Raw genomic sequence first — 15337 nt, 5'->3', positions numbered from 1 at the left:
GTACCCAAAATATAGACGAGACCCTCCTCTTTGCTATGGCTATTATTGGTTAACAGAACTTATTTCTTGACCAAAATGACCATAAACATATTACCACCAACTACTTAAAATTGGAAACATCCTACATTCGAGCGATAATGCTTAAAAAACTTTACCAGGAAAGGCAAGAGTACTACGTCATATATCTCAGATTTTCATATAATGCGTGCAGCCTGCGCACTACGTACCTTGATTAAGTGTTATATTAAGTAATCTAGGAATACACAAATCACCTAACTGAAATGTATATTTTCTGAGAGCTAAAGTAAGTCAATGCCAGCAGACTGACTACTTTCTTAATGAACTTTATTTTAGAATTGCAACATTGTACCAAAATCTACCAAGTGAACCCTCGCAATTAATAGTTGAAATTACCTTGTACTTCTCACCTTGTTCGTATAGGAACTTATATTGTTGAGTTTAATATATGCGAGAAATGTCACGTGTCAAAACATGCTGGTTTATACTCAAGCTGCAAGAATACCCCGACCGTAGTATGTATTGGCAGTATTGTTACATGACATTAACTTGAAAACAAAAAAACAATCATGACACATTACTACTTCATTTAATGAGCTTTACATTTATAATTCCGAATAATTTAGGTAAAAATGTTACTAATCTAAGTATGTTACTATAATCTTCGTCGTTCTGCTGATTGTCAACTGAGGAAAATCAGTCTGATGAGGAATTACCAAGATAAAGACTTGCGAGATACTGGTCCATGCGTTGGTAGTTGGTTTTCGTGGAGTGCGGACGTGTTTTCGGCTGCTCTCCACTTTTCGTTGACCACACACACTTTGTGTTTTTTTTACGTTGGCCTTTCAATAGTTTGTAGTTTGTTTAGCGTAGTTTTGGCTTTGTATCGTGGTTTTGTTTTTCGTAGGTGCGTGGCTTGCCACACCCGTAGCTGTCATGGCGGCTCGCCGTGACAGCAAAATCGTATTGTTGAGTTTTTCGGGGGAGGCTAAGGTCGTCCCCGGACAAGTTTTTTTTTCAGTTTTGCGTTCTGTTGGTTTAAAGGTCCGTGGAGAGGTTGACGCGCTTCAGCGTAAACCTCTCCGGGGTATGAATGTTTTTGATATAAGATTCACCTCGGAGGCTGCCCGCGTCCGAGGCGTCCATGTGTTGGAGGGAGTCACGAGGGACTGAAGGTCACACCTTACGACAATTCGGTGTGGGTGACAGTCCTCCATCTCCCTCTGGACATGTCTGAACAGGTTGTTGTGCGGACACTGGGGCGTTTTGGGAAAGTGACCGGCTACGAGGAGCCGGAATTCCTTAATTGTAAGGGTGTCAAGACCGGGACTAGACGAGTTAGAGTTGAACTCAAGTCCGATATCCCCTCTACCTTGTGGGCTAATGGGCACAGGGCCCACGTTGCATACCCGGGCCAGCCTTGCACTTGTTGGAGGTGTGGGCTAGAAGGGCATGAGGCCAGGTTGTGCCCGAACAAGCGCTGTAGCCGCTGTTTACAGGTTGGGCATACCCTGGCCGAGTGTAGAGGAGATATCGTGTGTAACTCGTGTGGGAAAACGGGCCAGACCGCTCATACGCCGCGAGAGTGGCTACGGGCGTGGCTGAAGCGGTCCCCGTTCCGGCTTCTGACACCGTACCACCTGATGCTCCATTGATCGCCCCAGTGTCCGACACTAGCGCCCCGGTGGAGGATTTGTTCCCCCTTTCGTGTCCCACCTCGTCTGCCAGCCTGCCCACTGAGGCGCAGCTGGACAAAGCGGCGGAGATGGTACTAGCGGAGTGGCATGCGGAGCAGGATGCCGCTTGTACTGGTTCACCGGTAGCTACGCCCGCTATCGGTGACACTAGTCAGGCCCCGAGTCAACTGGCCCAAGAGACATTAAGTGGCCCAGATTCTGACTCGCCAATGGAAGACTGCACTACAGCCTTAGTAGTTGGGGCTACCCAGCAAAAAATGTACCCTAATTTTACCTCGGTAAACTATGGTAAATGTGTGGTAAATAGGGTAAATGTGTGGTAAAATTGTGGTAAAATCAACCGTGGTACATCTACCGCAGTTTTACCATGGTATTACCGCGGTATAAGTAGGGTAAAAGTGCGGTACATTTACTACGGTAAATTTACCACAGTTTTACCATGGTATTACCGCGGTAAAAGTAGGGTAAAAGTGTGGTACATTTACTACGGTAAATTTACCGCAGTATTACCATGGTATTATACCGCGGTAAAATTAGGGTAAAAGTGTGGTACATTTACTACGGTAAATCTACAGTAGTTTTACCATGATATTACTGGAGTAAAAGTAGGGTAAATTTATATGGTACATAAACTACATAGGTGAAATTCCTACAATTGTGCCATGATTAACCACAGTAAAAATAGGGTAAAACTATACGGTGCAATTATACTATGGTAAATTTACCATAATTGTACCATGATTTTACCACAGTACAACATATATGGGTCACACTATGAAACATGATGGTACATTTACAGCAATTTTTCCATGATTTTGTCCCATATTTTTGCAATACTGCATGATATGACAAAGCCTTTTTTCTACTCATATCTTAATGTTGGCAATATAAATTACCTGTGGATATGAGTTGAATAAAGAGGAGGGACAAACTGCTATTAATGCATCTCTTTTCCTAAAAAAAAAGGAGAGGATAGATAAATAGAGAATGCCTTTATGGAATCCCCGATATATTTGAGAGGAGACAACAATTAATTCTTTTTTCATCATGAGGGAGAACCTAAAAGCCTTTAAAATGAAAAAAAAAAAGAATTATATAAACTAGCACGCATAAGGCGTAGCTTCTGTGCCTCAACACTGTAGCACACAAAAATTGACCAATCAGTGTCCTCAGATTTGGGTATTCTCTGTCAGGTCCATTAAATGACATGACAAGTCTATGTATCTAATTTTTTTTTCATTTAAAACAAGTCTTTGAGGACGATAGGAGATCAAAAGTCCATTCTGGACAACCAATTAAGTCAAAAGAAGAGAGTCAGGAATCATACCAGCTAGGGTAATTAAAATTCAACAAGGCTTTCTTATGTGTGAAACCTTCATGGATTTGATGAATTAAAAACTGTTACAACTGTGGACTTACATGCATACAACCATTACAATAAGGGTAAAGGCATATAGCCAAATTATGATACAGTACACTGATGGGTGAAATTCAAAGAAATATATGGTATACATGCTGATTGAAGTTAGGACAAAATCATGCTCAATGTTAGGTAAAACTGTCCTACAATTAGTGTAAAATCATGGTAAACTGAGTTAAAACTAAGGTAAAAGTGTAGTAAATCTACGGTAAAACCATGGTAAAATTGGGGTAAAAGAACGGTAAACTGTGGTAAAAGATGGTAAATTGAGGTAAAACTAAGGAAAAAGCTTGGTTAATATACGGTAAAATTGGGGCAAAAGAACGGTAAAACTGTGGTAAATTCAGGGTAAAGTGTAGTAAAAGCGTGGTCAATCTAGGGTAAAAGAACGGTAAACTGGTAAAAGCGTGGTAAATTGAGGTAAAACTAAGGAAAATACGTGGTAAATATACAGTAAAATTGGGGTAAAAGAACGGTAAAACTGTGGTAAATTTGTGGTCATTTACTGCGGTAAACCGCGTTTTACCGCGTCCATAGGGCCAAAACACCGCGGTAATGTACAACAGAAGTTTACCGTGTTTTTACCCCGGTTTTACCGTGGTAAAAGTGTGGTATGTTACCGCGGTAAATTTGAGGTAATTTTTTTCATGGGTAAGGAGTCCTCCGATTGGTTTGATGAGACGAAACAGGCCCCTGATCTCATTGACTCGAGTGGCCCTTCCACCTTACCCGCAGACGCTTCCGCTATACCGGACACGATGGTCGCTAGTGGACCTCATGTTCCTGACAGGGAGGTCCACTCAATCAAGGCTCACGAGGAGCTAAGAACTCTGCTCGCTCGTAGGAAAAGGGGGAACACTGCTAGGGGCCTGAAAAGACCCGTATTGGGAAAACTTCGCAGGTAATGCGCAAGCCTGTCGTCAACTATCGGGATGGCGTACCCAGGATTTTGGAGTGAGTTAGTTGTTAGGTGTGGGGGGGGGGGGGAGTTGTGTGGTCGTTACATAATAATTCCCGTCTTCCGGGAAACTTTATTCGACGTCCACTAACTAAGGCAGATGCTACTTAGCCCCTCCTAGCGGGTAACAGGTTCAATACTTAGCCCGTGTGGTGGATATGATGTTCCCGAAAGTTTAGACTTCCACTAACTGGGTCAGATGCTCCATAGCCCGTCTCGCGGGTAACATGTTCAATACTTACCCGTCTGTTACCCGCGAGACGGGCTAAGTAGCATAAAGTTTCCCGGAAGACGGGAATATGTGTCCCGCCAGACTGGTAAGTATTGAATATGTTACCCGCCAGACGGGCTATGTAGCATCTTACCCGTCTGCGGGTAACATGTTCCCGAAACTTTAGACGACTTCCATTAACCAGTTAGTGGAAGACGGGTAACATGTTCAATTCTTAGCCCGTCTGGTGGGAAACATAATCCCGAAACTTAAGACGACTTCCACTCAGTCAGATGCTATACTTAGCCCGTCTCGCGGGTAACATTTTCAATACTTACCCGTCTGTTACCCGCGAGACGGGCTAAGTAGCATATATTTTCCCGGAAGACGGGAATATGTTTCCCGCCAGACGGGTAAGTATTGAACATGTTACCCGCGAAACGGGCTATGTAGCATCTTACCCGTCTGGTAGGTAACATGTTCACGAAACTTCAGACGACTTCCATTAACCAGTTAGTGGAAGACGGGTAACATGTTCAATTCTTAGCCCATCTGGTGGGTATTATGTTCCCGAAACTTTAGACGACTTCCACTCAGTCAGATGTTATACGTAACCCGTCTCGCGGGTAACATTTTCAATACTTACCCGTCTGTTACCCGCGAGACGGGCTAAGTAGCATAAAGTTTCCCGGAAGACTTGAATATGTTTCCCGCCAGACGGGTAGCATCTTACCCGTCTGGCGAGAAATAAATTCCCGTCTTCCGGGAGACTTTAGACGACTTCGACTAACTGGGTCAAATGTTACACAGCCCGACTGGTGGGTAACAAGTTCAATTCTTAGCCCGTCTGGTGAGTAACATAATCCCGACACTTTAGACGACTTCCACTCAGTCAGATGCTATACTTAGCCCGTCTCGCGGGTAACATTTTTAATACTTACCCGTCTGTTACCCGTGAGACGGGCTAAGTAGCATAACGTTCCCGGGAAGACGGGAATTTATTTAGCATCTTAAACGTCTGGCGGGAAATAAATTCCCGTCTTCCGGGAAACTTTAGACGACTTCCACTAACTGGGTCAGATGTAACACAGCCCGACTGGTAAGTAATATGTTCAATTCTTAGCCCGTCTGGTGGGAAACATAATCCCGAAACTTAAGACGACTTCCACTCAGTCAGATGCTATACTTAGCCCGTCTGGCGGGTAGCATTTTCAATACTTACCCGTCTGTTACCCGCGAGACGGGCTAAGTAGCATATATTTTCCCGGAAGACGGGAATATGTTTCCCGCCAGACGGGTAAGTATTGATCATGTTACCCGCGAAACGGGCTATGTAGCATAAAGTTTCCCGGAAGACGGGAATATGTTTCCCGCCAGACGGGTAAGTATTGAACATGTTAAACGCGAGACGGGCTATGTAGCATCTTACCCGTCTGGTGGGTAACATGTTCCCGAAACTTTAGACGACTTCCATTAAGCAGTTAGTGGAAGACGGGTAACATGTTCAATTCTTTAGCCCGTCTGGTGGGTATTATGTTCCCGAAACTTTAGACGACTTCCACTCAGTCAGATGTTATACGTAGCCCGTCTCGCGGGTAACATTTTCAATACTTACCCGTCTGTTACCCGCGAGACGGCCTAAGTAGCATATAGTTTCCCGGAAGACTTGAATATGTTTCCCGCCAGACGGGTAGCATCTTACCCGTCTGGCGGGAAATAAATTCCCGTCTTCCGGGAGACTTTAGACGACTTCGACTAACTGGGTCAAATGTTACACAGCCCGACTGGTGGCTAACATGTTCAATTTTTAGCCCGTCTGGTGAGTAACATAATACCGAAACTTAAGACGACTTCCACTCAGTCAGATGCTATACTTAGCCTGTCTCGCGGGTAACATTTTCAATACTTACCCGTCTGTTACCCGCGAGACGGGCTAAGTAGCATATATTTTCCCGGAAGACGGGAATATGTTTCCCGCCAGACGGGTAAGTATTGAACATGTTACCCGCGAGACGGGCTATGTAGCATCTTACCCGTCTGGTAGGTAACATGTTCACGAAACTTCAGACGACTTCCATTAACCAGTTAGTGGAAGACGGGTAACATGTTCAATTCTTAGCCCATCTGGTGGGTATTATGTTCCCGAAACTTTAGACGACTTCCACTCAGTCAGATGTTATACGTAGCCCGTCTCGCGGGTAACATTTTCAATACTTACCCGTCTGTTACCCGGGAGACGGGAATATGTTTCCCGCCAGACGGGTAAGTATTGAACATGTTACCCGCGAGACGGGCTATGTAGCATCTTACCCGTCTGGTAGGTAACATGTTCACGAAACTTTAGACGACTTCCATTAAAGCAGTTAGTGGAAGACGGGTAACATGTTCAATTCTTAGCCCGTCTGGTAGGTATTATGTTCCCGAAACTTTAGACGACTTCCACTCAGTCAGATGTTATACGTAGCCCGTCTCGCGGGTAACATTTTCAATACTTACCCGTCTGTTACCCGCGAGACGGCCTATGTAGCATATAGTTTCCCGGAAGACGGGAATATGTTTCCCGCCAGACGGGTAAGTATTGAACATGTTACCCGCCAGCCGGTCTGTTGGGTAACATGTTTCCGAAACTTTAGACGACTTCCACTCAGTCAGATGCTTTACTTAGCCCGTCTCGCGGGTAACATTTGCAATACTTACCCGTCTGTTACCCGCGAGACGGGCTAGGTAGCATATATTTTCCCGGAAGACGGGAATATGTTTCCCAGAAGACGGGAATATGTTTCCCGCCAGACGGGTAAGTATTGAACATGTTACCCGCCAGACGGGCTATGTAGCATCTTACCCGTCTGCGGGTAACATGTTCCCGAAACTTTAGACGACTTCCATTAAGCAGGTAGTGGAACACGGGTAACATGTTCAATTCTTAGCCCGACTGGTGGGTAACATGTTCAATTCTTAGACGGTCTGTTGGGTAACATGTTTCCGAAACTTTAGACGACTTCCACTCAGTCAGATGCTTTACTTAGCCCGTCTCGCGGGTAACATTTTCAATACTTACCCGTCTGTTACCCGCGAGACGGCCTAAGTAGCATATAGTTTCCCGGAAGACGGGAATATGTTTCCCGACAGACGGGTAAGTATTGAACATGTTACCCGCCAGACGGGCTATGTAGCATCTTACCCGTCTGCGCGAAATAAATTCCCGTCTTCCGGGAAACTTTAGACGACTTCCACTAACTGGGTCAGATGTTACACAGCCCGACTGGTGGGTAACATGTTCAATTCTTAGCCGGTCTGTTGGGTAACATGTTTCCGAAACTTTAGACGACTTCCATTAAGCAGGTAGTGGAGCACGGGTAACATGTTCAATTCTTAGCCCGTCTGGTGGGTATTATGTTCCCGAAACTTTAGACGACTTGCACTCAGTCAGATGTTATACTTAGCCCGTCTCGCGGGTAACATTTTCAATACTGACCCGTCTGTTACCCGCGAGACGGGCTAAGTAGCAAAAAGTTTCCCGGAAGACGGGAATATGTGTCCCGCCAGACTGGTAAGTATTGAACATGTTACCCGCCAGACGGGCTATGTAGCATCTTACCCGTCTGGTGGGTAACATGTTCCCGAAACTTTAGACGACTTCCATTCAGTCAGATGTTATACGTAGCCCGTCTCGCGGGTAAAATTTTCAATACTTACCCGTCTGTTACCCGCGAGACGGCCTAAGTAGCATATAGTTTCCCGGAAAACGGGAATATGTTTCCCGCCAGACGGGTAGCATCTTACCCGTCTGGCGGGAAATAAATTCCCGTCTTCCGGGAGACTTTAGACGACTTCGACTAACTGGGTCAGATGTTACACAGCCCGACTGGTGGGTAACATGTTCAATTCTTAGCCCGTCTGGTGGGTATTATGTTCCCGAAACTTTAGACGACTTCCACTCAGTCAGATGCTATACCCAGCCCGTCTCGCGGGTAACATTTTCAATACTTACCCGTCTGTTACCCGGGAGACGGGAATATGTTTCCCGCCAGACGGGTAAGTATTGAACATGTTACCCGCGAGACGGGCTATGTAGCATCTTACCCGTCTGGTAGGTAACATGTTCACGAAACTTTAGACGACTTCCATTAAAGCAGTTAGTGGAAGACGGGTAACATGTTCAATTCTTAGCCCGTCTGGTAGGTATTATGTTCCCGAAACTTTAGACGACTTCCACTCAGTCAGATGTTATACGTAGCCCGTCTCGCGGGTAACATTTTCAATACTTACCCGTCTGTTACCCGCGAGACGGCCTATGTAGCATATAGTTTCCCGGAAGACGGGAATATGTTTCCCGCCAGACGGGTAAGTATTGAACATGTTACCCGCCAGCCGGTCTGTTGGGTAACATGTTTCCGAAACTTTAGACGACTTCCACTCAGTCAGATGCTTTACTTAGCCCGTCTCGCGGGTAACATTTGCAATACTTACCCGTCTGTTACCCGCGAGACGGGCTAGGTAGCATATATTTTCCCGGAAGACGGGAATATGTTTCCCAGAAGACGGGAATATGTTTCCCGCCAGACGGGTAAGTATTGAACATGTTACCCGCGAGACGGGCTATGTAGCATCTTACCCGTCTGGCGGGAAATAAATTCCCGTCTTCCGGGAAACTTTAGACGACTTCCACTAACTGGGTCAGATGTTACACAGCCCGACTGGTGAGTAACATGTTCAATTCTTAGCCGGTCTGGTGGGTAACATGTTTCCGAAACTTTAGACGACTTCCACTCAGTCAGATGCTGTACTTAGCCCGTCTCGCGGGTAACATTTTCAATACTTACCCGTCTGTTACCCGCGAGACGGGCTAAGTAGCAAAAAGTTTCCCGGAAGACGGGAATATGTGTCCCGCCAGACGGGCTATGTAGCATCTTACCCGTCTGCGGGTAACATGTTCCCGAAACTTTAGACGACTTCCATTAAGCAGGTAGTGGAACACGGCTAACATGTTCAATTCTTAGCCCGTCTGGTGGATATTATGTTCACGAAACTTTAGACGACTTCCATTAACCAGTTAGTGGAAGACGGGTAACATGTTCAATTCTTAGCCCGTCTGGTGGGTATTATGTTCCCGAAACTTTAGACGACTTCCACTCAGTCAGATGTTATACTTAGCCCGTCTCGCGGGTAACATTTTCAATACTTACCCGTCTGTTACCCGCGAGACGGGCATAGTAGCATATAGTTTCCCAGAAAACGGGAATATGTTTCCCGCCAGACGGGTAAGTATTGAACATGTTACCCGCGAGACGGGCTATGTAGCATCTTACCCGTCATGCGGGAAATAAATTCCCGTCTTCCGGGAAACTTTAGACGACTTCCACTAACTGGGTCAGATGTAACACAGCCCGACTGGTGGGTAATATGTTCAATTCTTAGCCCGTCTGGTGGGAAACATAATCCCAAAACTTTAGACGACTTCCACTCAGTCAGATGCTATACTTAGCCCGTCTCGCGGGTAACATTTTCAATACTTACCCGTCTGTTACCCGCGAGACGGGCTAAGTAGCAAAAAGTTTCCCGGAAGACGGGAATATTTGTCCCGCCAGACTGGTAAGTATTTAACATGTTACCCGCCAGACGGGCTATGTAGCATCTTACCCGTCTGGTGGGTAACATGTTCCCGAAACTTTAGACGACTTCCATTAAGCATTCAGTGGAAGACGGGTAACATGTTCAATTCTTAGCCCGTCTGGTGGGTGACATAATCCCGAAACTTTAGACGACTTCCACTCAGACGAGACGAGACGGGCTAGGTAGCATATATTTTCCCGGAAGACGGGAATATGTTTCCCAGAAGACGGGAATATGTTTCCCGTCAGACGGGTAATTATTGAACATGTTACCCGCGAGACGGGCTATGTAGCATCTTACCCGTCTGGCGGGAAATAAATTCCCGTCTTCCGGGAAACTTTAGACGACTTCCACTCAGTCAGATGCTTTACTTAGCCCGTCTCGCGGGTAACATTTTCAATACTTACCCGTCTGTTACCCGCGAGACGGTCTAAGTAGCATATATTTTCCCGGAAGACGGGAATATGTTTCCCGCCAGACGGGTAAGTATTGAACATGTTAAACGCGAGACGGGCTATGTAGCATCTTACCCGTCTGGTGGGTAACATAATCCCGAAACTTTAGACGACTTCCATTAAGCAGTTAGTGGAAGACGGGTAACATGTTCAATTCTTAGCCCATCTGGTGGGTATTATGTTCCCGAAACTTTAGACGACTTCCACTCAGTCAGATGTTATACGTAGCCCGTCTCGCGGGTAACATTTTCAATACTTACCCGTCTGTTACCCGCGAGACGGCCTAAGTAGCATATAGCGGAAGACGGGAATATGTTTCCCGCCAGACGGGTAAGTATTGAACATGTTACCCGTGAGACGGGCTATGTAGCATCTTACCCGTCTGGCGGGAAATAAATTCCCGTCTTCCGGGAAACTTTAGACGACTTCCACTAACTGGGTCAGATGTTACACAGCCCGACTGGTGGGTAACATTTTCAATTCTTAGCCGGTCTGGTGGGTAACATGTTTCCGAAACTTTAGACGACTTCCACTCAGTCAGATGCTGTACTTAGCCCGTCTCGCGGGTAACATTTTCAATACTTACCCGTCTGTTACCCGCGAGACGGCCTAAGTAGCATATAGTTTCCCGGAAGACGGGAATATGTTTCCCGCCAGACGGGTAAGTATTGAACATGTTACCCGCGAGACGGGCTATGTAGCATCTTACCCGTCTGGTAGGTAACATGTTCACGAAACTTTAGACGACTTCCATTAACCAGTTAGTGGAAGACGGGTAACATGTTCAATTCTTAGCCCGTCTGGTGGGTAACATAATCCCGAAACTTTAGACGACTTCCACTCAGACCAGACTCAGACTTCCACTCAGACGGGTAAGTATTGAACATGTTACCCGCGAGACGGGCTATGTAGCATCTTACCCGTCTGCGGGTAACATGTTCCCGAAACTTTAGACGACTTCCATTAAGCAGGTAGTGGAACACGGCTAACATGTTCAATTCTTAGCCCGTCTGGTGGATATTATGTTCACGAAACTTTAGACGACTTCCATTAACCAGTTAGTGGAAGACGGGTAACATGTTCAATTCTTAGCCCGTCTGGTGGGTATTATGTTCCCGAAACTTTAGACGACTTCCACTCAGTCAGATGTTATACTTAGCCCGTCTCGCGGGTAACATCTTCAATACTTACCCGTCTGTTACCCGCGAGACGGGCATAGTAGCATATAGTTTCCCAGAAAACGGGAATATGTTTCCCGCCAGACGGGTAAGTATTGAACATGTTACCCGCGAGACGGGCTATGTAGCATCTTACCCGTCAGGCGGGAAATAAATTCCCGTCTTCCGGGAAACTTTAGACGACTTCCACTAACTGGGTCAGATGTAACACAGCCCGACTGGTGGGTAATATGTTCAATTCTTAGCCCGTCTGGTGGGTAACATAATCCCGACACTTTAGACGACTTCCACTCAGTCAGATGCTATACTTAGCCCGTCTCGCGGGTAACATTTGTAATACTTACCCGTCTGTTACCCGCGAGACGGGCTAAGTAGCAAAAAGTTTCCCGGAAGACGGGAATAGGTGTCCCGCCAGACTGGTAAGTATTGAACATGTTACCCGCCAGACGGGCTATGTAGCATCTTACCCGTCTGGTGGGTAACATGTTCATTCAATACTTACCCGTCTGTTACCCGCGAGACGGGCTAGGTAGCATATATTTTCCCGGAAGACGGGAATATGTTTCCCAGAAGACGGGAATATTTTTCCCGTCAGACGGGTAATTATTGAACATGTTACCCGCGAGACGGGCTATGTAGCATCTTACCCGTCTGGCGGGAAATAAATTCCCGTCTTCCGGGAAACTTTAGACGACTTCCACTAACTGGGTCAGATGTTACACAGCCCGACTGGTGGTTAACATGTTCAATTCTTAGCCGGTCTGGTGGGTAACATGTTTCCGAAACTTTAGACGACTTCCACTCAGTCAGATGCTGTACTTAGCCCGTCTCGCGGGTAACATTTTCAATACTTACCCGTCTGTTACCCGCGAGACGGGCTAAGTAGTAAAAAGTTTCCCGGAAGACGGGAATATGTGTCCCGCCAGACGGGCTATGTAGCATCTTACCCGTCTGCGGGTAACATGTTCCCGAAACTTTAGACGACTTCCATTAAGCAGGTAGTGGAACACGGCTAACATGTTCAATTCTTAGCCCATCTGGTGGGTAACATAATCTTGAAACTTTAAACGACTTCCACTCAGTCAGATGCTATACTTAGCCCGTCTCGCGGGTAACATTTTCAATACTTACCCGTCTGTTACCCGCGAGACGGGCTAAGTAGCATGTATTTTCCCGGAAGACGGGAATATGTTTCCCGCCAGACGGGTAAGTATTGAACATGTTACCCGCGAGACGGGCTATGTAGCATCTTACCCGTCTGGCGGGAAATAAATTCCCGTCTTCCGGGAAACTTTAGACGACTTCCACTAACTGGGTCAGATGTTACACAGCCCGACTGGTGGTTAACATGTTCAATTCTTAGCCGGTCTGGTGGGTAACATGTTTCCGAAACTTTAGACGACTTCCACTCAGTCAGATGCTGTACTTAGCCCGTCTCGCGGGTAACATTTTCAATACTTACCCGTCTGTTACCCGCGAGACGGGCTAAGTAGCAAAAAGTTTCCCGGAAGACGGGAATATGTGTCCCGCCAGACGGGCTATGTAGCATCTTACCCGTCTGCGGGTAACATGTTCCCGAAACTTTAGACGACTTCCATTAAGCAGGTAGTGGAACACGGGTAACATGTTCAATTCTTAGCCCGTCTGGTAGGTATTATGTTCCCGAAACTTTAGACGACTTCCACTCAGTCAGATGTTATACGTAGCCCGTCTCGCGGGTAACATTTTCAATACTTACCCGTCTGTTACCCGCGAGACGGCCTATGTAGCATATAGTTTCCCGGAAGACGGGAATATGTTTCCCGCCACACGTGTAAGTATTGAACATGTTACCCGCCAGACGGGCTATGTAGCATCCTACCCGTCTGCGGGAAATAAATTCCCGTCTTCCGGGAAACTTTAGACGACTTCCACTAACTGGGTCAGATGTTACACAGCCCGACTGGTGGGTAACATGTTCAATTCTTAGCCGGTCTGTTGTGTAACATGTTTCCGAAACTTTAGACGACTTCCACTCAGTCAGATGCTTTACTTAGCCCGTCTCGCGGGTAACATTTGCAATACTTACCCGTCTGTTACCCGCGAGACGGGCTAGGTAGCATATATTTTCCCGGAAGACGGGAATATGTTTCCCGCCAGACGGGTAAGTATTGAACATGTTACCCGCGAGACGGGCTATGTAGCATCTTACCCGTCAGGCGGGAAATAAATTCCCGTCTTCCGGGAAACTTTAGACGACTTCCACTAACTGGGTCAGATGTAACACAGCCCGACTGGTGGGTAATATGTTCAATTCTTAGCCCGTCTGTTGTGTAACATGTTTCCGAAACTTTAGACGACTTCCACTCAGTCAGATGCTATACTTAGCCCGTCTCGCGGGTAACATTTCAAATACTTACCCGTCTGTTACCCGCGAGACGGGCTAAGTAGCAAAAAGTTTCCCGGAAGACGGGAATATGTGTCCCGCCAGACTGGTAAGTATTGAACATGTTACCCGCCAGACGGGCTATGTAGCATCTTACCCGTCTGGTGGGTAACATGTTCCCGAAACTTTAGACGACTTCCATTAAGCATTCAGTGGAAGACGGGTAACATGTTCAATTCTTAGCCCGTCTGGTGGGTAACATAATCCCGAAACTTTTTTAATACTTACCCGTCTGTTACCCGCGAGACGGGCTAGGTAGCATATATTTTCCCGGAAGACGGGAATATGTTTCCCAGAAGACGGCAATATGTTTCCCGTCAGAAGGGTAATTATTGAACATGTTACCCGCGAGACGGGCTATGTAGCATCTTACCCGTCTGGCGGGAAATAAATTCCCGTCTTCCGGGAAACTTTAGACGACTTCCACTCAGTCAGATGCTTTACTTAGCCCGCCTCGCGGGTAACATTTTCAATCCTTACCCGTCTGTTACCCGCGAGACGGTCTAAGTAGCATATAGTTTCCCGGAAGACGGGAATATGTTTCCCGCCAGACGGGTAAGTATTGAACATGTTACCCGCCAGACGGGCTATGTAGCATCTTACCCGTCTGGTGGGTAACATGTTCATTCAATACTTACCCGTCTGTTACCCGCGAGACGGGCTAGGTAGCATATATTTTCCCGGAAGACGAAAATATGTTTCCCAGAAGACGGGAATATTTTTCCCGTCAGACGGGTAATTATTGAACATGTTACCCGCGAGACGGGCTATGTAGCATCTTACCCGTCTGGCGGGAAATAAATTCCCGTCTTCCGGGAAACTTTAGACGACTTCCACTAACTGGGTCAGATGTTACACAGCCCGACTGGTGGTTAACATGTTCAATTCTTAGCCGGTCTGGTGGGTAACATGTTTCCGAAACTTTAGACGACTTCCACTCAGTCAGATGCTGTACTTAGCCCGTCTCGCGGGTAACATTTTCAATACTTACCCGTCTGTTACCCGCGAGACGGGCTAAGTAGCAAAAAGTTTCCCGGAAGACGGGAATATGTGTCCCGCCAGACGGGCTATGTAGCATCTTACCCGTCTGCGGGTAACATGTTCCCGAAACTTTAGACGACTTCCATTAAGCAGGTAGTGGAACACGGGTAACATGTTCAATTCTTAGCCCGTCTGGTAGGTATTATGTTCCCGAAACTTTAGACGACTTCCACTCAGTCAGATGTTATACGTAGCCCGTCTCGCGGGTAACATTTTCAATACTTACCCGTCTGTTACCCGCGAGACGGCCTATGTAGCATATAGTTTCCCGGAAGACGGGAATATGTTTCCCGCCACACGGGTAAGTATTGAACATGTTAC

This window comes from Apostichopus japonicus, chromosome 17 (genome assembly GCF_037975245.1).
Source record: "Apostichopus japonicus isolate 1M-3 chromosome 17, ASM3797524v1, whole genome shotgun sequence".
NCBI lineage: Eukaryota > Metazoa > Echinodermata > Holothuroidea > Aspidochirotida > Stichopodidae > Apostichopus > Apostichopus japonicus.
The sequence above is the reverse complement of the archived record's forward strand: the minus strand, read 5'-3'. Positions refer to the sequence as shown.